The 25,319-nt window shown below is 37.5% G+C and overlaps 1 protein-coding gene across 12 annotated transcripts in view; it reads left to right on the top strand.

Moving 5' to 3' along the window:
* Naaladl2 (N-acetylated alpha-linked acidic dipeptidase like 2) overlaps positions 1-25,319 on the top strand; it is a 1,175,859-nt gene that overhangs the window by 572,496 nt on the left and 578,044 nt on the right. The gene's annotated exons all lie outside the window — the stretch shown is intronic.

Here is a 25,319-nt window from a genome sequence, read left to right as displayed (position 1 = left end):
GCCACAACCCAGCCCAAACCCTCAGATTTAAGAGGAATGTTTATTCAGTTTTTCATCACTGTGATCAAAATACCTGACCAGAACACCTTAGAGCAGGAACAGTTGATTTGTGGCTCACAAGATTCAGAGAATCAGTCCTTGGTGAGTTGAATCCATTCCTCTGAACCTGAAGTGAGGCAGAGCCTCACAGCAAGAGGGAATGATGGAGGAATACTCCTCCATTCGTAGCAAGCAGGAAGGAGAGAGAGAGAGAGAGATGGCGGGGGGAAGAGGTTGGGTGAACTAGAGTGCCTAAGTGAGGGAGCAAGGAAAGCACCAGTTGCAAGATATAATCCCCAAGGACACACCCATGATGGCCTGCTTATCCCAAACTGCCCCACCTGCCTACAGTTACCCAGTAATCTCTTCAAATTATTCATGCATCAAATGGATTAATTCACCAATTAGGCTATAGCCTCCATAATCTAATCATTTTGCCTCTGAAAATTCCTACATTGCCTTACACATGAGGTTTCTGGGAGACACCACATATCTAAACCATAACACTTCCCAATGCCCTTCACTCTGATTAAGTTACCCTCCACCTCTTCTTGCTGTTTGCTGATGTCTTACTCTTTGGTCTCCTTCATTCACTCACATATGGACTTTGATACTAACATAGAAGTCTTTCTCCTGTTACCTGTTTTGGGCTCCTTCAATGTCACTATCTCCAGCACTTAATTGACTCTTCTTTTCCTTACTCTTTTAAAGTTCGCTAAAACAAATTTATCAATTACAGACATACTTGAATTGTTATATTCTGTGATTTTTAGGCATCATTGACTTTGTAGTCATGGCTTTGCACATTTCATTGCTCAAACACAATTTACTCAATATTGTTGCCCTGTCTTTCTCTACTCATGTGCACATAAATGTATTCTACAATTACAAACTCAAAAACAAATACATAAAGAAAACAGAATAGAACATCTCTTATTCTTACTTGTAGCTGTGGTTTAGCTATGACTTGTCAACCCAACGTTTGTATGCCACAAGCTTGATAGCCAATGTGGTGATGGGGAAAGTTGGTGGAACTCTTGAGAGGTGGGGCCTAATGGAAAGTATTTAGGTCATGGCAACTCCACCTTTATTAGTGGATCAATGATGTGACATGGGAGTGGATTATGTCTACTATGAATGAAGTATTTCTTGTGAGATCAGGTTGTTGTGAAAGTGAGAATATCTCAAACCTTGGTCTCTTCTGCATGTGGCCAGTTCCATTCTGCTTTTCGGCCATGTTATGACATATTCCAGGGAGTCCTTGTCAGGAGCTAATGCCAGTGACATGCTCTTGAATCTCCAAAGCTGTGAGCCAAATGAACCTTTTTCTTTATAAAGCATCTCATCTTGTGTATTTTGTCATGTAATCCAATTAAAGACATTTATGTCTCCAGTTCTTCTCATACCATCTTCCTTGTTTGGAAATTTCTTAAGGATTTACCTTATACTTGACTTCAATTATTTCATATTCATTCTGCACCCTCCTCAAACTGTCTGCTATCTCTATTCCAGTGATAAAACAGTCATGAAAGCCACTAACTACTTTCCTATTAGAAAATCCAATGAATATCACTCTGTCTTTTTCCTTTTCTCTTTCAGTAGCAGTTAAACTCTTGGCAACTCTTCCTTATGAAGAAACTGTATTCTTTTTGACTCCAAGAATACCACCATACTTTCTGTTTCTCCGTTATTATTGGCCATTTTTTCTCAGATTTTATTGATATTATGTCCTATTGTTCACTGTTGCGTTGCTTGTTGCGTTGTCGCGCGACTTCTTGCCCGCAAGAAAGACGCAACCCAAGAATCTTCTTTCAACAACTTTATTCAGGCCCCTGATAGTTCTTCATCTCCGAATCTCTTGGGATGCCCCTCCCAGCCTTAATAAAGCATCTCAAGCCCCAATGCAAAGCAGCCACGTGGAGCTTTCTCATAGAGTGATGAAAAGTCATGTGCCAACTCTCCCAAACAAGGAGTTGTTTGTCACAGACCACAGCGGAGCCAGCGCCATCATACAATGGTGACCATAATTTGCATAAACGGCAGAAGTGGCTCACCACAGTTCACCACTAAGACCTAAAAGTTTATCTCTTCTTTTCCTGGAGGATTTCATTATTTCAATGGATTTAATTGCATCTCTGCTGATGCCTGTCTTTGCTCGCCTCAGAATTAAGGTTCTATTGTCATAAATATAACTACCTTTTGACTACTCTTTGCTTTGCATGTATGAACTCTAACTTAATTTCCCCCTCACAATGCCCTGATCCTCACTTGATTTTACCTGTTTCAGTATCTGGAATCACCTTTCATCCAGCTGCTCAACCCCTAACTTAGATTTTAACTGATCTCTTAATATTTTAGAAAAGTCTTTTAAATATATCTTGAATCTGCTACCTTATATCCAATTTATCTTCTACCTTTTGATCTAGGACACCTAATCCCTCTCTTAGTATTATAGCTTTTCATCAGATTTTCCTTCCTGATTCTTGTAACCTTCTAGTCCAGAAGTCAGCAAACTTCTCCCATAAAGGAAATCATGATAAATAGTTTAGGTTGTATAAACCATACTCTGTCATAACTGCTTAATACTGCCGTTTTACATGAAAACAGCCATAGACAATATGCAAAATAATTCAAGTGACTGTATTTAAATAAAACTTTTATTATAAAAAAGGCATTGAGCTACTATCATGCTGCAGCTAGTGAGCTCTCTAAATGCAAATAGTATTATGTCATTCACTGAATTACATCTATCCTCAATGACTTTCTACTTCATATAGAAGAAAATACAATTTTGCATGTGACTTTCAATGCACTGCTTGACTTGGCCTTTCCTTTCCCATTTTTTTCTGAGATCACATCCTCCTCAATCAACATTCTGTCAGCTTCTTAAGCATGAACAGAATTCATTTTTATTTTTGTTTTTGTAACAATTGTCATTGTTTGAGGGCTGGGATTGTGGCACTTGCCTAGCATTCATGGGTAGAGCACTTGCCTAGCATGCATGAGGCAGTGGGTTTGATCCCCCGCACCACATAAAAATAAAAAAAAAAGGTATTGTGTCAACCTACAACTAAAAAATAAATATTAAAAAAAACAAATTGTCTTTGTTTGAAATGTTATATTTTTAATTTGAATCACAAAGCGAATTATGATGACATGATAATTATCAGTGACTTACATAGTAATGACCCAAAATAAATAAGCATGTATTGATTAAAAAAATAGCTAGAAAAGTGAAAATAATTGAGTGACTATTAGAATTTTGACCAAAACTACATTGCTATCTCATTATTATTGGAGGAATGTACAGAAGAAAAATATTCCTGAAACTAAATAAGTCAGTTGTAACACATCATAAGAAATCTTTCACAAGTAAATTAAGTTAATAAATTGTTTTATGTCATTCTTGAAACAATCTTCAGCAGTGCTAAAATGAAAACAAATGTTTAAAGATGACACAGACAACATTTATATTAAGGAATCAGGAAGTCTGTGCTTAAAGGAAATAAAATTAGGACATTTATAATTAATGTAAATTTCTATATAAAACCTAGATATGTAATTTTTCAGAAATAAGGAAACATTGTTCTGAAGACAAAAGTCTTCTGTAGAAAACTTTTCTAAATGAATTTCTCTGACATCAGGTATTTTTTGGTTAGTCCTTTAATTAGATACACTGTGATGTCTTATATGTTATGGTGTGATATATATGACAAGTGGTATCTTCAGTTTTAAGTTTTAAAATACTCTTTCCTCCTGTTTTAATTATGAAAACACTGAAAATACCATATTAAATTCTGAGTTTTTAATATTTGATTCTAAATAATTTATGTAATTTCCCAGAGGAATGTAATTGGACCATTATATTATATATAAAATCAACTAAAGATGAATTAAACACTTAAATATAAGACCTGAAACTGCAAAAATACTAGAACGAAGCAAAGAGGGAGGTAGGAAACTATATGACATGATCTAGGTAATGATTTATTTGGATTTGACTCTAAAAGCTCAGACATTAAAATCAGGTCTATATAAATCCAGTTACATCAAAGTAAAAGCCTTCTGCACAGCAAAACAAACAATTAATGAAGTAAAGACATATCTTCCACATTGGAAGAAAATACTTTCAAGCAGTCTATCTGATAAGAGTTAATATAAAAAATGTATAAGGAACTTAAAAACAAGAAAACAAACAATTAAAATGGGCAAAGGACTTGAAAAGACTTTTCTTCAAAGAAAACATGAAAATGTCCAAAAGATCAATGAAAAAGTGTTTACTGCTAATCATCAGGGAAATTAAAATTAAAATCACAAGATATCATTTCATATGTACTAGAATGGTATTATGAAAACAAGAAAATATTAATGTTGCCAAAGATACAGAGAAAGGAGAATCTTTCTACATTGTTGATCAGAATGTAAGGTAATACAACAATTACAGAAAATGTATGTAAGTTTCTAAAAAATGAAAAAAAAAACAACTAAAAATGGAATTACCATATGATTCAACAATCCCACTTCAGAGTAGATATCCTACATATTTGAAATCAGCATGGTGTAGAGAGATCTGCAATCTTAGGTCCATTGTAACATTATTCACAGTAACCAAATGGTGGAGTCAACCTTAGTGTCCATAAACAAACTAGTGGAAAAAGAAAATGTCATGTGTGCTTGTGTGTGCACATGCGCGCGCTCGCGCACACACACACACATAATGGAAGTACATTTACTCTTTGAAAAGAAGGAAATTCTGTCATAGTGACAACATGGATGAATCTAGAGGACATTATGCTATGGTGAAATAAGTCATCCACAGAAATGCAAATGTTGCATGTTCTCATTTATGTATGGATTGATATTATTAATCCAAAATAATCAAACTCAGAAGCAAAGAGTAGAATGGAGTTCATCAGAGACTGAGGGGTGGGGGTAATTTGAGACATTGGTCAAAAGATACCAAGTTTCCTTTAGGCAGAAGGAATAAAAGACAAATATTTGAGGTGATGAATATATTAATAAACTTGATTCAGTGTGTTACATCATTGTGTTATATCACTATGTAGTTGACAAGTATATATAAAACTGTTTATTGTCTGTGTAAAATTATTTAAGAATTTAAAAATGAAAATTCAAATAATGTATAATAGCTGTTTTCAAATGTGTTTGATTATTTTTAATTTAATTTTAAACTAACACAAAAGCAATAATTGTATGTATTAATGGAGTAACATGTTCAGCACATGTATATATTGTATATATATACATGTATATATGTTAACCATATCTACTCAAATATCTATCACTTCATTATGACCAAAATATTTAAAATTCTTTCCTCTAGTCTTTTTGAGACTTATAGTACAGATTTGTTTATAGTCTCCCCACTGTGTAATCACATACCAGAATTGCTTACTCCTATCTAACTGTAACTTAGTACCCATTGATCAACCTTTCCCCATCTCTCCCTCCCTCCTACTCTCCCCAGCCTCTGGTAACCAACATTCTACTCCCAACTTTCAACAAATCAACTTTTTAAAGATTCCACAATAACTGGAGATATTATGATATTTGTCTTTCTGTCTCTGGCTTATTTCACTCGGCATAATGTTCTTCAGTTCCATCCATGTGGTCACAAATTACAGGACTTCATTCTTTTTTTATGGTTGAATAGTATTCTAATGGTGTACATGCAGCATATTATCTATATCAATTCATCAGCTGGTGGGGCACATAAATTGCTTCCATTTCTTGGTTATTGTAAATGAACTGCTACAATGAACATCAGGTACAGATGGCACTTCAAAACACTGATTTTCTTTTCTTTGGATATAACCCCAGGAGTGAAATTGCTGTATAATATGGTAGTTCTGGTTTTAGATTTTTTTAGGAACCTCCATACTGTTTTCCATGACAGTTGTTCCACTTTACATTCCCACCAACAGTGTGTAAAGCCTTCCTTTTCCTGCACATTTTCACTAGCATGATATATAACAGCTAAAGGTTGTTGAAACACATAGTGTAGGCTTTCTTTTTCATTTTATGTAATATGATGTAAATTTAAAATCCCATCTCTCTCCTGTACTTATTACCATTGTACCAATAGATATGTTGCACGAGAGCAAATTGAGACTGTGCCCAGAGGAATGACTTGCAGACTCAATTTCACCATTCACTAGCAACATTAAGCCCTGAAAAATGTCTTACAAATTTTTTGAAAACTTTTATTGGAATCTTGTCATGGCAACAGAGTTCCAAATAATACAGTGGACATTGAAAAGGTGGTATGGGGGGAGTTATAATATGGACAATAATATCCCTGTATAATAATATTGAATAAAAATATTGAAATAGTTATGTATTGCCAGATGTGGTGGCGAATGCCTATAATCCCAATGACCCAGGAGCCTGAGACAGGAGGATTAGAAGTTTGAGGCCAGTCTCAGCAACTTAGTGAGACCTTGCCTTAAAATAAAAAATAAGAAAGTATGGGGATATAGCTCAGTGGTAAATCACCCTTGAGTTCTGGATTTTATCTCCATTACCAACCAACCAACCAACAACAACAACAACAAAATAGTTAATATGTGAATATATTTTCATATGTCAAGGAAAAGAACAATTGACATTTTTTTTTCTTCCGAACTTTGTGTTTAAAAAAAAATCTAAATCATCAATTCACAATCCATACTGAGCATAATTATATTTCAGCAACATTCAGTCATCCAAATCAATGTATTCTAATATATTCAGTACATGTTAACTATAGGCTAAATATTTTCATTTTGTTGGTTGTAACTACCTTTTCCTAGTTCCTCATCAGCACCTATAAACAAACACCTTATGGCCTGCTAAATGAGCCTCAAAAAGCTCCTCTGTGCAATCAACACAATTGTGGAAATTGAAATATGCTTAAAATCTGAGTTTTTCTGCTGTCAGGGAAGATGCTTAAATGCAATCCAAATCTATATCCCTGAGTGGCTTTGGGCAGTATATATCTATGCCTACCCACACTGTGTGACATATTGATGGTCAGAAATAGTTTTGAATTCTCAAGTTAATCTTAAATGTGTTGCTTCAGATTCCAAACCAGTATAAATCAAGCTAAAATAGATGATAAAGAGGACAAAAGGATGATAAATATAAAAATAAAAATGTATTTGCTTTAAATGCCAGGAATTCATTCAAAATCCATGTAATAGTGACAGTTGCTAAGACTGAGTCCTTTCTGGAAGTAACCCACATCTATGGAACCTACAAATAGCTATAAAGTTTTGGAAGTTAATTTTTAAACTAAAGGTTTTCAGACAAATGAGAACAGTAGAAAGATATTCATATTACAGGAGAAGGAATAAAAACAAGTATTTTGAATTTCTAAGAAGCGCTCATGAAATTACTCAGGCTACTGAGTCCATCCTGAGAACCATATTCATGTAGGATAACATTTCTTGAGTTGTCAGTAGCAGCCTTAATAGAGAGCACTCATCTTTCCCTCTTTCATGAGCTCTCTTTTCTTCTCCCCGAGTCTCTCTCAATCTGACCTTTAGTTCCATCATTACATTTCCTTTTCTTACTCTTTGCTTCCTTCTGACTCAAGGGAAAAGAGGGAGGAAAGAGGCAGAGAAGGGCCCATCAAGCTTATCTCATTTGCCATGTAAAGTCACATATTCACAGGTTCCAGGGGTTGGAATGTTGTCATTTTGGAGAGCCATTTTTCTACCTAGTAGAATCATCTTCTAGCATCTTCTCTGAAAATATCTAATTTATGTGCAAACTTAACAAAGGGCTAGAGCCTGAATTGTATATTTTGAAACTGCTCTGAGATTTGTAGGACTATCAGTCAAGTTATGCAAAGTAATAAACCCAAATATTGCTATTATGAAATAATAATTTATTAGTATGCATTTTTCCAATGAGGTACAATTCATTAAAATGAAGAGAATCTAAAGTTTAAAAAAATAGGGCATTTTCTTAGGCAACAGGAAATAAAGAGTTACAGCTCTATGGCCATGAAAGATATATTTACAATTATTTTACCCATGCAAACATAAAAATCATTCAGTATGAAATGCACAGATTCAAATAAACCAGTTCCCAATGAAAAAGGGCTTTATAAAAATTGTCTTTTTACCATCAAAATAGAATGTTGTCTTTTCAAAACAATTTCCAGATGAATAGCATATCATAATGTATATTTGCTAGCATATAAATAACTGCCTGAATACAAAAAGATGGCAAGCATAGATAAAATTTGAGATATGTATTACACATAAAGCAGATATTTTATGATTCACTGCTATATCTAATTTTGTGCCTATATGCATCTCTTCCCAGTATGACTTCTGAATATTAAGATGATAATTCCTGTATGTTTAGAAACTAATGTAAAATCTGCTAGTGCAGATTGAGTAAGCATATGAACAAAATATATCTTTGGCTAAAAATTAGAAAAGATAATTGAAGTATTGAAACTGAAGTTTAAAAACAGATGCCAGCTCAATTATTCTACAATACTTGATTAATTGTTGAAACAGCAAGAAAGGAATTGTACACTTTGGATCAAAACCAAAGAAAATTTTAAAAGCCATGCACTTGCATCTTCAGTCAAGTGTGATGTTAAGAACACAAAACTACATAAAATGAACAAATAAAATGGAAAATTATTAAAATTCAGATTATTATGATTTGGGGAAAACAATTTAAGGAGCAAAGTAGTAACCGGGTATAATGGCACATGCCTATAATCCCCACCACTTGCGAGGCTTAGGCAATGGAATTTCACATTTGAGTACAGCCTTAGCAATTTAGGAAGTTATTGACTGAAAATCAAATACAAAAAGTGGTAGGTGGAGATTTGGCCTACTTTTTCTTCTATTAGGTGCAGGATCTCTGTTCTAGTCCCGAAGTCTTTGATCCACTTTGAGTTGAGTTTTGTGCAGGGTGAGAGAGAGGGGTTTGATTTATTTTGGCTACATATAGATTTCCAGTTTTCCTAGCATCATTTGTTGAAGAGACTATCTTTTCTCCAATGTATGTTTTTAGTGCCTTTGTCCAGTGTAACTGTATTTATGTGGGTTTGTCTCTGTGTCTTCTATTCTGCACCATTGGTCTATAAATCTGTTTTGGTGCCAGTACCATTCTGTTTTTGTTACTATGGTTCTGAAGTATAATTTAAGGTCTGGGATTGTGATGAGTCTTGCTTCATTTTTCTTGCTAAGGATTGCTTTGAGTATTTTGGATCTCTTATTTTTTTTCCAAATGAATTTCATGATTGAGTTCTCTAGTTCTATGAAGAATGTCATTGTGATTTTAATAGGAATTGCATTAAATCTGTATAATCCTTTTGGTAATATGGCCATTTTGACAATGTTACTGCTGCCTTAGAGCATGTGAGATCTTTTCATCTTCCAAGGTCTTCTTCAATTTCGTTTTTTAATGTTTTATAGTATTCATTGTAGAGGTCTTTCACCTATTTTGTTAGATTGAGTCCCAAATATTTTATTTTTTGAGGCGATTATGAATGGGTAGTTTTCTTAACCTCTCTTTCAGTGGATTCATTAGTGATGTATAGGAATGTATTTGGAGAATTTCTTATTTTGCAAATACCAATTCCTATCCATTTTCCAGGTCCCATTAATTTCTGTGTTCTGTTTATAAAGAATATGTTAGAAGAGTGAGATATAATCTTTGACTAGATGTCATGGACAATGATAAAGCTGTTTAGATATGCAAAGTATATTTTTACATTTAAAAATGTATTTAATTGTAGCTGACTCTAAGTTGGAGAATTTAAAAGAAAAAAACTCTCTTTGAAAAAACATTATTCAAAAACAAAAGGCAAAATCATGTGGAAAGAGTTTACAGACTCTACATTCTACCTCTCACAGAACTTCCTCTTTTTAAAATTTTTTTGGTACTGAAGATTGAACCCAGGGACACTTAAACACTTAGCCACATCACCAGCATACCTCCCTACCCCAACTTTTTTTGAGATGGGGTGTTCTGAGGTTGCTTAGGGCCTCTCTAAACTGCTGAGGCTGGCTGTGAATTTCTATCCTCCTGCCTCAGCCTCCCGAGAAGCTGAGATTACAGGTATGCACCACTATGCCCAGCTCTCACAGCATTTATAAAGCATGCTCATCTCTGGGAGAAAGCGTAATTGATTGCTTAATCTCTGCATATTTGTAAGACATCGCATACTATTCAAATACCATACTTTGTTGGATGGAACTTGTCTACATTTCATAAAACTGATTTCTGTAATGTATAGTCATGAAATTTTCAAAGATACAATAAAAAACAAGAAAGGTAAGAAAAATTATGTAATTTAAAATAGAATCCATAGGCTGGGGTGGTGGCTCAGTGGTAGAAAGCTTGTCTCACATATGTGAGGTACTGGATTTGATTCTTAGCACCACCTAAAAATAAATGAATAAAGTAAATATCCATCAACAACTAAAAAAAATTAAAAAAATAGGATTCACTACTCCATTTAAAATTACTATCATCAAATGTTTATACATTTAATCACTTAACCCCACAATGTCTTCCTAATATTGTACAAGAATTTTAATAGGTCAAATTGCTAGATTTGTTTCACTAGAGTTCTAATCTCAGATTTTATTTATTTTTATTTTACTATATAAAATCTCATATATACACACATTATTCAATTTTACTTAAAAATTTTAGTGTAATCTGGACTAGTCTATTATGAGAAGCTGATATATGGCCTTTAATTGTTCTAATTGTCCTTCATAGTTAAAAATATTCATCACTTGTCAGTCCAGTAGTTCACAATGAGCCTAAAAATAAGTCATCCTTGGCATACCTAATTATTTTCACTTTAGTAAGTACAAGAAAATTGCTTTCTATTATTTGTGTCAGCAATATAATTTTTCCATTTTCACATTCTTTTATAAAATATTGAGAACAATCATCAAAAATACAATTAGACATTTAAATAATTACACAAACGTTGCATTTCAAATAAGACGGAAGTGCTACAAGTACTTCACTGTTGTTGCTGAAGAAGTGTTAACATGTAATAGCTAAAAACAATAGTTTAAACAACAAATTGGGTGCATAAAAAGCTGCTTAGATGGCTATGTATATGGTAATGATTACAAGTGCTAGTAAAATAAAAGGGAGAGCCTATTAAATATTGGATAATCTCTAATATTGAGAGAGTTTTAGCACATTTGTTATATGGGTTGGTCAATAATTTACAGTACAGGGCTAGGGTTATAGCTCAGTGGTAGAGCCCTTGCCTAGCATGTGTGAGGCTGTGGGTTCAATCTCCAGCACCATATAAAACTAAGTAAACCAAATAAAGCATTGCGTCTATCTACAACTAAAAATATTTTTTAAAAATTTACCGTACAAAATAAATATATGCAAATGTATCCACATTTTCCAGTGTAATATATGTATGTGAGATTAGGTGTGTCTTACTTCAATTCATAAAATTCCCTAAAATTTATTATGTTCTAAACATCATTTTAGACATGTCTGATGACTGGAGGTACAATGATATATTTTAGAAAATCCTAACTGTATGTACCTTGTAGAACAAAGGTAAAAGAATAAAAAAAAAATCCAGAGTTATATTTAAAATACAATACATTTGACAAGCTGTTATTAAGGTCTTGAGAATTATTCTGACTTGGTTCATAATCAAAGAAAACTTTTAAAATTCATACATAAAAATTACAAATGTCCAATTCAACCCATTTTCTGAAATGGCAACAAACCTTGCACAATGAGAACATGGAGGACAGAGGGGTATGACTTTCAGTAATCAAGGTGCTTGAAGCTGTAAAACTTGAAGGCAATGAGGAAGACAAAGCTAAGCAGGCCAGTGGAGAATATTAAAATGAATTAAATGTAAATTAATTTCTTTTAAACTAATGTAGAGCAGAGAATGATCCAGATAGTTAGAAGATGTGTGTTTAAAGCATTATATGGTGAATAAACAGACTATGTTTTAAGATCAAATAACTCTAGTTTTCCCTTAATCTCTTTGGAATGTTTTTAAAAGGCACAGATGTTGGGGCCAGGGTTGTGACTCAGTGGTACAGCACTTGCCTAGCATGCATGAGGCACTGGGTTCGATCCCTGGCACCACATAAAAATAAAAACAAATAAAATAAAGGTATTGTGTCCATCTACAACTAAAAAGATATTTTAAAAAAAGACACAGATGTTGATGGTTATATTTGATAGTTATATATCTGAACTGCTCGTCTTTTGGGAATAGAACCCTGGGCCTTGTGCATGCTAAGCTAGTGCCCTACCTCTGAGCTACAACACCAACAAATTTGGTGGAATTTTGTTTTTGTTGTTGTTTGTATTTATTTATGTGAAACTGGATCTCATTATGGTCTTGAACTAATGAGAACAAGTGATCTTCCTATCTCAGATTACCAAGTAGTTAGGACTAGAGGCATTCCCACAACACCTGGCTGTAAACTTCTCATCACTACCATATGTAGAATTAATAATAATAATAATAATAATAATAATGATAATAATAATTATTATTATCATTATTATTATGAGTATGAACCAACAAGGTCTGGAAGTGAAAAGAGACAAATAGTATCTAAGTTCATTGAAAATGCAGGAGATGATACTTTAAAATTCTTCTCAATGAGCTAACTCCAAATTGCCATTTAGAATTCATTGCCTCCTTCCTTCAACTAAATTCCTTTACTGTTCTAAATTTTCCATTTCCTATATTCACAGTTGCATTCACAATTACACTTAAAATATTAATATCGAGTATTTACAGGTCTTAAGAAAGACTGTGTCTTATTCATGTATGCTTTTCTTATTTTTCCTGCAAGATGAATACTTCTGAAGGGTAAGGACTATGTTCAGTTCCTGGAATTTCAACAGTTCTTTTCAAAATGCGAGGCAAGTAGTACATGTGTAACATCCATTCATTATTAAATACAGATATTTAAACTGCTTTTGAACAGTGATAAAGGCAATATAGGAATGAAGAACTATAAGGCTTATCATTTGGATAATGACTGGGGGTAAGCAAAGTGATTCTTTAATCAGGAATGCATTGTACATTTGTCAGTGCAAGAAACTATGTTTTAGTGTTATTGACTATGAAGGTAATTCAATAGTCAAAATATTTCTTAGATCTGAACTAAATTTACTAGTGGTTGGAAAAGTCTGGTCAGAGAAGCAAATGACAAAACTTTCTTCTATTAGTAATCAAATTTTGATAAGATTATTACATTATCAATATGTCTTTTCTTTCTCTTTCTTAACCAGTAACATTTAGTTCTAAATAGAGTAATAAGAAACAAGGGAGTACACATAGCTTCTTATTATTTATGAACTTCAAAATATTGAAATATTTGCTGTCATGGGCACTGACAGTATAAAGGATATACTGCCTGGATATACAACAAATTGAGTTCCTGTGAGTGGTTTTGTTTTGTTTAGGTTTTTTTTTTTTTTTTTTTTTTCAGAAAAGACACATTTTAAAGATTGTCTTAATCTCTTAATTTAATAAAGTGAGTTTTTATTATTCTGAGGTCATTTAAATACTTGATTCCTTCCAAGTAGTATAGTTATTGAAATAATATAGTCAGTATTTCACCAGGCAATGCTTAGTAGGGCTTCCCAACAACTTGAGAAGAAAATATATATACCCTCCTTGTCCCACAGTATTCACTATAGTGATGATTATGTCTTCTTTATAAACTTTTTTAAAAATTAAAATTGTGAATTTGATTTATCTACTTACTTAGGGTCCAAATTTGGAATTTCACATTTGTACTCTGCATATAATGTCTGAAATATAGTTTTATACACACACACAAAAAAAATCTGGGCATAAGAATTCTTTTCTAGACATGTAGAGAACTTCCATATTTTTTCTTTTTTTCCAGAAAATAACAACTTATCTATAATGTATATAAAAATTTGTTTGAAAATTATTATTCAAACTGAAAAAATACAAAACAGATAATTGACATTAGCAGATACAATTTTTATTCTCTCAGTAGTCTGTTAAGTCTCTAGAACAGAAAAATAGGTTTTATTTTTCACACCATTCAGCACTGATGAGAGTGCCAACTACTTAAAAGTTTTGCAATAAATAATTTTAAAAAGATGAATGGCCAAGGGAGCCGAGTCCGGCGAGGGACGGCGAGGTTAAAAGACACACAGGACACCAAGGTTCTTCATCCAGGAGTCAATACTCTTTATTGCTAACACACCTTTTTTATACCCCAAGCAGCAGAAGTGGAAAACTACCCAAAAGCAGGAGGGAGGGGGGAGAAATTTAGTTTCAACATCTATTATTGTCAGGTACCGAAACCTCCCTTAACAATAAGTCCATCAGACCAGAAAAGGTCAAGGCATTCCCGTGGGATACATATGTCTCAGACGGACAAGCAGGAACAGAAAAACCGCAAGTTCGCCATGGCCTTGTGAGCTGGCCACACTGGCATGCAGAACAAACTAGTGGAGGTAGGGCTCCAGGGGCCAGGGTGGACCTGCTGCCAACAAGTCCCCCTCTTTTGTTTTTTGCATGCCAGTGGGAATCAAGTAGCCCCTGTCTTAGGTCGTTCACAGCCCTTGCGATGCTTACCCGTCTCTGGGAAGGCCCCGATTCCCTGTCTTAGGTCGCACAGCAAGCGTGAAAGTTGCCCGTCACTGGGTACTACAAGATCAGCTCAAGGTGTTATGACCTATCAAGACATTATTGCGGTGAACGCTTAACCGTCTCCACCTACGGGACCCACGACCGTCACCGCCGAATGGCAGATGTGATTGGACCGAGAGATTAGACAGCAAAGATCCTAGTACAGGAAAGCAAGAGGGAGAGGTATGCATAGAGAAAAGATATGGCAGGAGTTCTTCTTTTAAGGAGGACACTCATCTTCGGATCGGTCTGAAGTATATTTCAGAGAGGCGATCATCCATCTTTAAGCGTTGATAGTGAACCTGTATCGGCTTAGAGGCTAAGATATTAATTTGATCTTTAATGAATTGTACTATCTTATTTACAATGCAGGGTCCTACTGCCACTACTAGAAGGAGGCCTAACAATGGTCCCAATAAGGGAAGAAGATAAGGCAAAAATCCATTAAGTCCAGTCCAGAGAGGGTTCTCAAATAATTCCCTCCTCCTTTTTTCTAGGTCTTCTTGGAGTTGTTTAATTTTTGTGCGAACTATGCCAGATTTGTTAGCATAAAAACAGCACCTCTCCCCAAGGGCTAAACAAATTCCCCCTTGATTGGCAGTAAGCAAGTCTAAACCCCGCCTGTTCTGAAGAACTACTTCTGCTAGAGAGTCTATCTGGTCTTGTAAGTCTTTAATGGTTCCCGACAGGGTTTGCACATCATCTATAAGCTGTTGAGATAGGCGGCGGTAAGAATGTATAGCCGTACCCAATCCCGCCGTGCCTGTACCCACAGCAGCGGTTATTCCAAGGCCAACAAGGAGTGGTAAGGCCTGCACAGCTCTCTTGTGTCTTCTAACTAAGATGTCTAGGCTAGGAATGGGTAGGGGTTCATCTCCTGAGATAATCGTGATATCAGGAAGCAGTAATGCCAGAACGCAACCACCAGTCCAATTTGCTGGGAGCCTGGGAAAAGCTAAATTTCCACCACACATAAAAACTGTACCATTAGGGGGACAAATGGGCGGAGTAGGTGAGGAGTAATTCTTTACTAATGAGCAGTTTCCAAAGGAAGAGACTCCAACATCAACATCATAGGTATTATTTTGCATCATGCCCAGAAGGCATGACATAAAACCACCTAGAGGCTGCACCTTAAAGGGTAGCCCAGATTGACATGTGTTGTCATCATCAATGGTATAATTGATGGGAACCGCCAATGGCATGACTGCACCTGCCGTCATGCAGAGCCAGCAATCACCAGCAAGGGTAGGATTGGAACTGTTAAGTAAAGAAAAGGTAGTTTCTAGGATATCTAATGTATTGGCATCTAAATCAGGAAGCTGGGATTTGGGCAATATCAAGGGGTGGTATGTAGGCTTAGGGATCTCCGGCTTTAAAAGCTTAATCACCTGAAGGTGTTTGATAGCATCAGTGGGTCCCCCTCCATCAGAGACTCCGATGGGGGCCTGCATGGGCCAGCAGGAAGGTTTACCCACGACGCCCTCACATCCCGCCTCCGTTAACCGAGTCGTGATGCCTTCCCCTCCCCGGTCACCAAGAAAAGGAATATAATTATAAGTGGTCCCCCATTCTCCACGGGTGTTAGTTAGGATGGCCTCAAAATACTGTTTTCCTTGATTATTAACACAAATTGAGGCCGATGTATAACAGGAGATGTGCATTGCCGGGGTGTAATGACAAGTGGCGGAACAGCTTCCAAGAGTCTCGGTCGGATTAGGGACAACAAGTCCGGGCTTATTAACACATACCCATTTTGGTTGCTCAAATCCTCCGATGTTTTGATTGAGTTCAGCCGCCATATAGGCTACTTTAGTCCCACAATCAATGCTCTGGATATAACCAGAGGGGGCCGAGTGCCGGGGCCCTCCCTTACACTCACAAGGGGCTCCAAAAAGATATTCATGAATATTCCCAGGTGGGGGGTCAAGCCCTCCTTCAGCAAACCTGTCCAGAAGGAATGCCACAAGCGGGGTCCAGCTCATGAGGTGTGTCTCGGCACTCACTTGAAGGGGTGAGAACAACAGCGGCAGGATCAGCCATCTTGGGAACTTCATTTTGTCTTGAATTTTCATTCACCGGTCTGGTGCAGCGCTCCGGGATCCAAATGGGCTTCTCAGTTCCTGGGGGAAAAACACATACAGCTCCCCTCACTCTAGCTAAGAGTGGAGCTGGGGGTTGCCACTTTCCGGTGGATAAATCTTTCCACCTTATTTGAGCATCTTGTACAGTGGGAGGGGAAAAGTGGCGTTGTGCAGCCGTGCGCCCTCCAGTGTCAGTGAGTAAAAAATTTAAAGTAAATAAGGTTATGCTTAGAAGTGCTTGTGGTCCCTGACAATTCCGGTATATCTCCCCCTCTTTTGTTTTTTGCAAATAAGTTTTTAAATGTTGATGGGCTCGTTCCACGATAGCCTGTCCCTGTGGATTATAAGGGATTCCAGTCTTATGATTAATTTCCCATTGGGTGCAAAACCGTTGAACCGCCTGGCTTACATATGCGGGACCATTATCGGTTTTGAGGCATCGTGGGGTGCCCATGGAGGAAAAGGCTTTTAGAAGATGACTGATTACGTCCTTAGCCTTCTCTCCAGTATGTAAGGTGGCAAAAATGAAGCCAGAATATGTGTCAGTGGAAACATGTATAAAGGAGAGCTTACCAAAGCTAGGGAAGTGTGTAACATCAGTTTGCCAGACATCATTAGGTTGTAATCCTCTTGGATTAACCCCAAGGGAAGGAGAATGAATAAATGGTGCACAGGTTGGACATAATGAGACAATTTGTAAAGCTTGGTCTCGTGAACATCCTGTGTGGAAGCGTAAAGACTGTGCATTTAAATGAAATTTGTTATGGAATTGTAAGGCCTTATCATATTCGGTCGTCACACAGGAAAGGCCAACAGCATGAGTAGCAGCGTCTGCTTTTGCGTTGCCCTCTGACAAAGGTCCAGGGAGCCCTGAATGGCTTCGGATGTGGCCAATGTATAAAGGATCTCGTCTAGCCCAAATGAGAAGCTGTACTACCTGTAGTTGTTCTGTGATGGTGGATTGCTTTCCAATATATGATGCTGTTTCTATGACTAGAGCCAGATTGGCTACATACAAGCTGTCAGTATATACATTAAGAGGAATAGAACTATAGACTTTGAGAGCTATGATTAAAGCTTCAACTTCCGCCTTTTGGGCCGACTGACCTGACACAGGTTGTCGGAGAATTTGAGATCCATCAAAAACGACGGCAAATCCATTTTTGGCCCCATCTGTATATACAGTTTGGGCCTTTGGAATAGGTTCCCTTTTCATAATCTTTGGGAAGATAATGGGACACCTTTTAAAGCCCTCCAAAAGTCTATGTTTAGGGAAGTGATTATCAATCTGACCCTTAAAGCTGCACAGGAAAAGACACCAAAGGTCATGTTCTTGTTGTAACTTGTGTATCATATCTTGAGTGTAAGGTTGAATAAGTATGTCAAAGGTTTTTCCAAACAATGCATCACCCAAATATTTAGCCTTCCAAATTAAGTTAATAACTAGCTCATAAAAGGGAGTCAATACCCGGGGGTTAGAAGCCGGCAAGTGGACCCAATAAATGGGACCCGTTTGCCAGAACACTCCTGTGGGAGTAATTTTAGAAGGTAGAACTATAAATGACAAGGGCAGAGAATAATCTATCTGCGTAATCTGCATGTCCTGCAGAGCCTCTTCTATTAGCCTCAGTGCTCGTAAGGCTTCTGGTGTAGGTACTCTACACGACGTAGGAGAAGGATCTCCTCGCAAGAGGTCATACAGGGGTTTGAGCTCTCCAGTTGGAATATGAAAGGACGGGCGCAGCCACTGTATTTCTCCAAGGAATGTCTGCCACTGATGTAAAGTTTTGAGCTGATTTATCTGGAACTGGGGTCTCTGGGGAAAGATTCCTATGTTATTAATGATGTATCCCAAATAATTGTAAGGGTGTTGAAACTGCACCTTTTCGGGTGCTATGACCAGCCCTGCCCCTTTTAGAAGGGATTGGAGGACTTCATAAGATTGAAGAAGCCTTTCTTTCTTGGGCCCTGCCAGTAAGATGTCATCCATATAATGAATGAGGTAGAGCTGTGGGAACTGCTGTCGAAAGGGTCGTAAAACCTCAGCTACAAAATATTGGCACATTGTAGGACTATTAGTCATCCCTTGAGGTAGGACGGTCCATTCATACCGTTGGTAAGGTTCCCTAAAGTTTGTTGAAGGCAAGGAGAAAGCAAAACGCTTTCGGTCTCGTGGGTCTAAGGGGATAGAGAAGAAACAATCTTTTAAATCTATGACAATAAGATGCCAATCCTTTGGGATCGCAGTAGGAAAGGGTAGCCCTGGCTGTAAGGGTCCCATGTGTTGCATAGTTTTATTAATAGCCCGTAGGTCCTGAAGAAGTCTCCACTTCCCAGACCCCTTTTGTATAACAAAAATAGGGGTATTCCAAGGGGAGGTAGAGGGCACCACATGTCCTAACTTAAGCTGGTCTTGAACTAATAGGGAAGCGGCCTGTAATTTGTCCTTAGTTAGGGGCCACTGTTCTACCCACACAGGGTCATCTGATAACCAAGTAATGGACAGTGGAGGTGGCCGCACTTCAGTGGCCCCTAGGATAAATTTCCCAGTCCTCTCCGGTCTCTTCCCTGCCGGGTAACCTGTTCCGCTGGATCCACAGGTGATATTCTGCCCTCATGTCTCTTTCCTAGTCCCCTTCCAGGGATCCACCCCATGTCTAGCATTGCATCATTAACAAAGTTATTATTTCCTTTTAAAGTCTGGGTAGTAAGAATAGCCCCCATTTGATGAAGCAAGTCCCTCCCCCAAAGATTCGTGGGGAGTCCAGTCACCACATAAGGCTGGAAATGGCCACTATGTCCTTCGCCATCTCTCCATTTTAAAAAGGAGGCACTTCTTTTTGGTCGGGTTTGTCCTATCCCCTGTAATATGGCCAAGGGACTCTGGAGGGGCCAGGCAGGTGGCCATTGTTTTTCAGAAATGACAGAGACATCCGCCCCCGTATCTAGTATTCCCTTGAAAGCCTTGTCCTGTATCTCAATGGTCAGGTTGGGACGCGAATCCAAATGAGCTACCCAAAAGGCCTGGGGAGTTCCAGTGGAGCCAAAGCTGCCGTCGCCCCGGGACCCACGGAGGGCGTGCCCAGGAATGGAAGCTAAGGGTAGCAGCAGCAATTGAGCTATACGCTCCCCGGGGGGAAGAATAACAATTCCTTGGGTAGCTTCTACTACTATTTTTATTTCTCCCTGATAATCAGCATCAACAACCCCCGTAAGAATCTTCAAGCCCCACTGAGTTGCGCTACCTCGTCCCAACACTAGTCCCACCGTCCCCTCTGGCAGGGGTCCAAAAACCCCAGTAGGCAGCGTCTGAGGTCCCATTTGGGGAGTTAATACCGCTCGGGAGGTGGAACTGAGGTCCAGTCCTGCGCTTCCTGGTGTTCCCCTGGGGAGTTCCCAGATAGAAAGGGGTTGGTCAGTGGGAGGCGGCGGAGACGCCCACTCCCTGGGGCACTGTTCTGTCCCTGCACTGCCCCGTACACTTTGGCTTCCGGGGCCCGGGGCGGGCCCCTGCTCCCGTTTCCCGACGGTATTGGGTTACCCTGGATGTCAAATTTTGACCTGCACTCACTGCTCCAATGATTTCCTTTATGACATCTAGGACAAATTCTAGGCATCCCTCTGCCAGCACCCTCGCTCCTTTCCGGGCAGTTTCTCCTTATATGTCCCTCTTTCCCACACTTAAAACACCCCTTAGAGCGGGTTCCCCTGTTATCAGATTTTTGCATTCCAGTCTTAAGGGCAGCAGCCAAAACCTGACCAGTAATATGAGGCCCATCTATATCTTTGCATGCTCGAATCATGTCATCTATACTTTTGGCCCGGGAGGACTTAATAGCATTTTGGCAGTAAGTGTTAGCGTTTTCATATGCCAGTTGTCTAATAAGTGGCATAGCCTGTTCTAGATTAGGGAATATTTTTCCAGCCGCCTGCATTAGGTGGGCTATAAAGTCCGAATAAGGTTCAGAGGGCCCTTGAGAGATCTTGGAAATTTTTGCTTCAGTCTTAGAAACGGGCAGGGCTTTCCAGGCATGGACTGCAGCTGAGGCTATTTGAGCATAAACACCTGGGTCGTAATTAATTTGTTGGCCTATGGTGGCATACTGCCCAGTTCCTGTTAACATTTCAGCATTTCGCCGTTGATGGCCCGCATTCAGGTTAATCTGAGCCAGCTCGCGGCACCTTTCATGATATTCACTTTTCCACAATAAGAAATCCCCTCCAGATAACACAGCCCTGCAAAGTTGCTGCCAATCATTAGGTATTAGTTGACTGGCTGAGAAGGACTCGAAGAGGGTCAATGTGAAAGGGGCATGAGGTCCATAATTAATGACCGCCTCCTTAAGCTGTTTTATGTCCTTGAAGGCTAGGGGGACATGGGCTCTGGCCGGCTGTCCATCAGCATCGGCGTTTTCAATCATTGGAAAAACCTGAGCCGCTCTAGAACCCCAGTGGACCCCCGCCCGTCTAGTAGGGGCGTCCTCATTCCAATCAGGATTATAGGGAGGAGGTGCGGCAATTGAGGGGGCCCTAGGCACCCTCACATTTGCCCTTTTAAGGCGATGTTCTAGTTCCTCTATCTCCCTTTCTAATCCCTCCTCTTCCTCAGAGAGAGAACTGAGGTCCTCAGGATCCTTTTTGGGCTTAGAAATCTGGAGGCGTTTCCTACCCCCCGAGCCCGAGTCCTCAAGAGGACCCTCATCCTTTAAGGATTCTGCCATTTGCTCTTCCTGCACCTGATTAAGGGCCTGTTCACATTCAGCAAGCTGATCCTTGATCTTTACTTTATCTGTTAATAAAGCATCCTTTACCAACCTCCATAAGGAAAAGGTGGCAACTGGGACACTGTCCGAGCCCCGGTCCCTCAATAATTTCTGAAGGTCATGCCTCACCAGGTCCCAGTCACTATTATTAAGAAATCCTCCTGTCAGAAACCAAGGACAAGCCTGGGCAATAATTTCAACGAATTCGGTTGCAGTCTTAGTTTTTATTCCTGTTCCTTGTGTATTTAACAGCTCTTTCAGTTCGTTGGCCAGACGAACCTTCGCTGTTGAGTTACCCATGGTACGTACCCTGTCTCTTTAAATTATCTTTAAACCAATCCTCCCCCTTCTTTCTTAGAAGGTGAGCCCCGTCCGCTTACCCCTGCTTTCCGGATCTCAGTGGGAACCTCCAATTGCCGCGTCCGGCCAAGGGAGCCGAGTCTGGCGAGGGACGGCGAGGTTAAGACACACAGGACACCAAGGTTCTTCATCCAGGAGTCAATAATCTTTATTGCTAACACACTTTTTTTATACCCCAAGCAGCAGAAGTGGAAAACTACCCAAAAGCAGGAGGGAGGGGGGAGAAATTTAGTTTCAACATCTATTATTGTCAGGTACCGAAACCTCCCTTAACAATAAGTCCATCAGACCAGAAAAGGTCAAGGCATTCCCATGGGATACATATGTCTCAGATGGACAAGCAGGAACAGAAAAACCGCAAGTTCGCCATGGCCTTGTGAGCTGGCCACACTGGCATGCAGAACAAACTAGTGGAGGTAGGGCTCCAGGGGCCAGGGTGGACCTGCTGCCAACAATGAATAAATGAAAATATATTAAAATAGTTGGCTATATACTAAGGTAACTTTTTTCAGGTCACATGGAGCCCCTTTCAAAATACCTCTAAAGAAATAAATACACAAAAAATAATTTATAAATTAAGTAAACATGGTTATCCATTTTACTTGTTTTGGGGGGTTGTTTTTGTTTTTGTACTGTAGATTGAGCCCAGTCACTCTACCACTGAGCTACATCCCCAGCCCTTTTTATTTTTTATTTTGAGACAGGATCTTACTAAGTTGCTGAGGCTGGCCTCGAATGATCTTGTAATTCTATTGCCTCAGCCTCCCAAAAGGCTAGGATTACAGCCAGGCATGTGCCACTGTGCCTGGTCATTTCACTTGTTTTAAAGTGAAGCTATGATACAACTCTCATACAAAATAAATTACATATGAATGGAGGCAAATGAAACAAGAAGGAATATGTTGATACATTTGTAAAATAATGAAAAAAATCTGATGTAGTCAGGAGAAATAAAACTCTTCCATTTAGCCCACAATACAGTAGCTAGAACAGATTGTTATCAATACATGTTTCTTAGAAGGATGAATAAGTAAATGAATAAACATGTAGCTTTGTATACTTTCAACCTCTCCTATAATTATTGGTATTATAATATTTCTTTGGGGACAGTTTGTCTATTAAGATGACTAAAGTGCCATTGACAAAGGGTATACAACTGCATTTGGAAAACAATGAGAAAAAATGGAAATCATTCTGTTTAATCATTTTTTTTTTCCTTACTGTGACCAAAAGACCTGATAAGAGTAATTTTAAAGCAAGAAACATTTATTTAAGGCTCATGGTTTCAGAAGTCTCAGTCCATAGATGGCCAACTCCATTGCGTTGGGCCCAAAGGGAGGCAGAACATCATGGCAGAAGAGGAAAACAGCTTAGGACATGGCTACAGGGTAGCAAAGAGAGTGTTCCTCATCTGGGACAAAATATATACCCCAAAGCCATGCCCTACCTCCTCCAGCCACATCCTACATGCCCATGGTTACCACCCAATTAATCCACTCAAGTGGATTAATGCTCTGGTTAGATTAAGGCTTTCATACCCAAACTTTTCACCTCTAAATTTTCTTGCACTATGAACTTTTGGTTGGCAACTCATCTAAACTATAACATTCCAATTTCAGGAAAAGGTGGTTTAACTCTTCTCATTAATTAAGTTTTATGGCACCTGTAAGGAGTATCATGGTAACTTACCTAACTGCTTCTACATACTGAAGTTTCTACATTGCCTAAAGTTTTGATTTTCAGTCCACACTATTTCTCTGTAATATATGTTTATGACATAACATGGGAATATAATAGAAATGCAGAATAATAGCACCTGACACTAATTGTAACTCTGAGATGTTTTGAGAATTCTTAAGGTTTTGGAAAACTAAATGTATTATACCATAAGTGAGAGAAATTTTAAAAATTGCTTTTCTGCCTACGTACTATATTTTAGATAATGATATTTTTCCTATTGTAGGCTCTTACAAATTCTTTATAAAATTTGGCAAAATAAGGAAAAACATAAACAAGAAAAGTTTTGAATCATCTATATTATCACTTTGATGGCAATCATTATTGCTATTTTAGCATATTTCCTTGTGGTATTTTATGTACATTATATTTTTCTATACTTGAACCATACTGATTATATAATTTTATATTCCTGTAACTTATATATTACATGTTAAACATCTATCAGTAAATACTTATTTTAGTGAAAATATTACATTAAGGTATATGAATAGCCATCATTTATTTCTTTCCTAATATGAGGTGTTTATTTGTTCCCAGTTTTCTTTATTATAAATAATATTTCAGTTATAATGCTTATAAAATGAATCTTCATGTGTAAATCCTTGGTAATTTCTTTGGAATACATGAATATAATTATAGTTATAGAGCCAAGAAATATAAATTATAAACTATAGAAGTGGCAAATTCAAGGCTGAAAGTATCTCTGTTTAAGACAGATCTATGTCACATTAAACCAAAAGAACAACAACAACAACAAAAAAACCCTTGTCATTCATGCTTTTTGAATTAGGTATAATATAAATAGATATGATATTATAGTCAGGTAGGTGTTTATGTACATGTCATATATATATAATTTTTAGTTCCATTTATATCTTGTATAGTTTGTTCTTCTTATAATAAGTCAGTAAATTTCTGTTATATAAATGAAGTGAATTCTTATACATACATATATCTGTAAATGTATAGAAACATATATGATAAAATTTATTTTTTAAAATTTTAATAGAAATCCTTTTTGCAAATAACCAATTTATTTTCATGTTCTGAAGTGGAAATAGAGAAAATTAATAGAAATAATGTATGACTTTGCAGTTGTTATTTGTCCTGGTTCAGGAGGAAAAGAAAAACAGATTTTAAGAATTAAGAGTTCATTTCAGGTACTTTATATAACAGAAACTTCCCTTCAGTTCTTAATGAAAGCAGAGCAACATAGTATGAAATATAAATGGAGTTAAAGTTGTCAACAAAGTAGGCTTATCAGAACACTTCTATTAAATTGAAATCCTACCAGGTTGTAAAAAGTTAAACATAAGGGAATAAAATGTGTAGAACTCACTCATATCAAGGAAATACTTTGAAATATTCTCAACCAGAGAGTTTAAAATGATGTTAAATTGTATAAACTACTACCTACAACTGCAAGCTATATCAGGAAGTTAACAAATATGTGTCTATGGGTATCTATTCCTATGCAACACGTAACAAATCAATAGAATAGCCCTCATTCCCCGCTCTGATTAAAAAAAAAATAGCTATCATCAAAGTCTGATTGAACCTATATAATGATATATTCTAGGATATTTCCAAACTGGCAGGACAGAAAATGACAAGGGATACATCATGGAAAGATTTATATATATATATATATATATATATATA

The sequence above is a fragment of the Marmota marmota genome, unplaced genomic scaffold (assembly GCF_001458135.2).
Source record: "Marmota marmota marmota unplaced genomic scaffold, marMar, whole genome shotgun sequence".
Lineage (NCBI taxonomy): Eukaryota > Metazoa > Chordata > Mammalia > Rodentia > Sciuridae > Marmota > Marmota marmota.
This window is presented reverse-complemented; position numbering and strand designations above follow the sequence as displayed.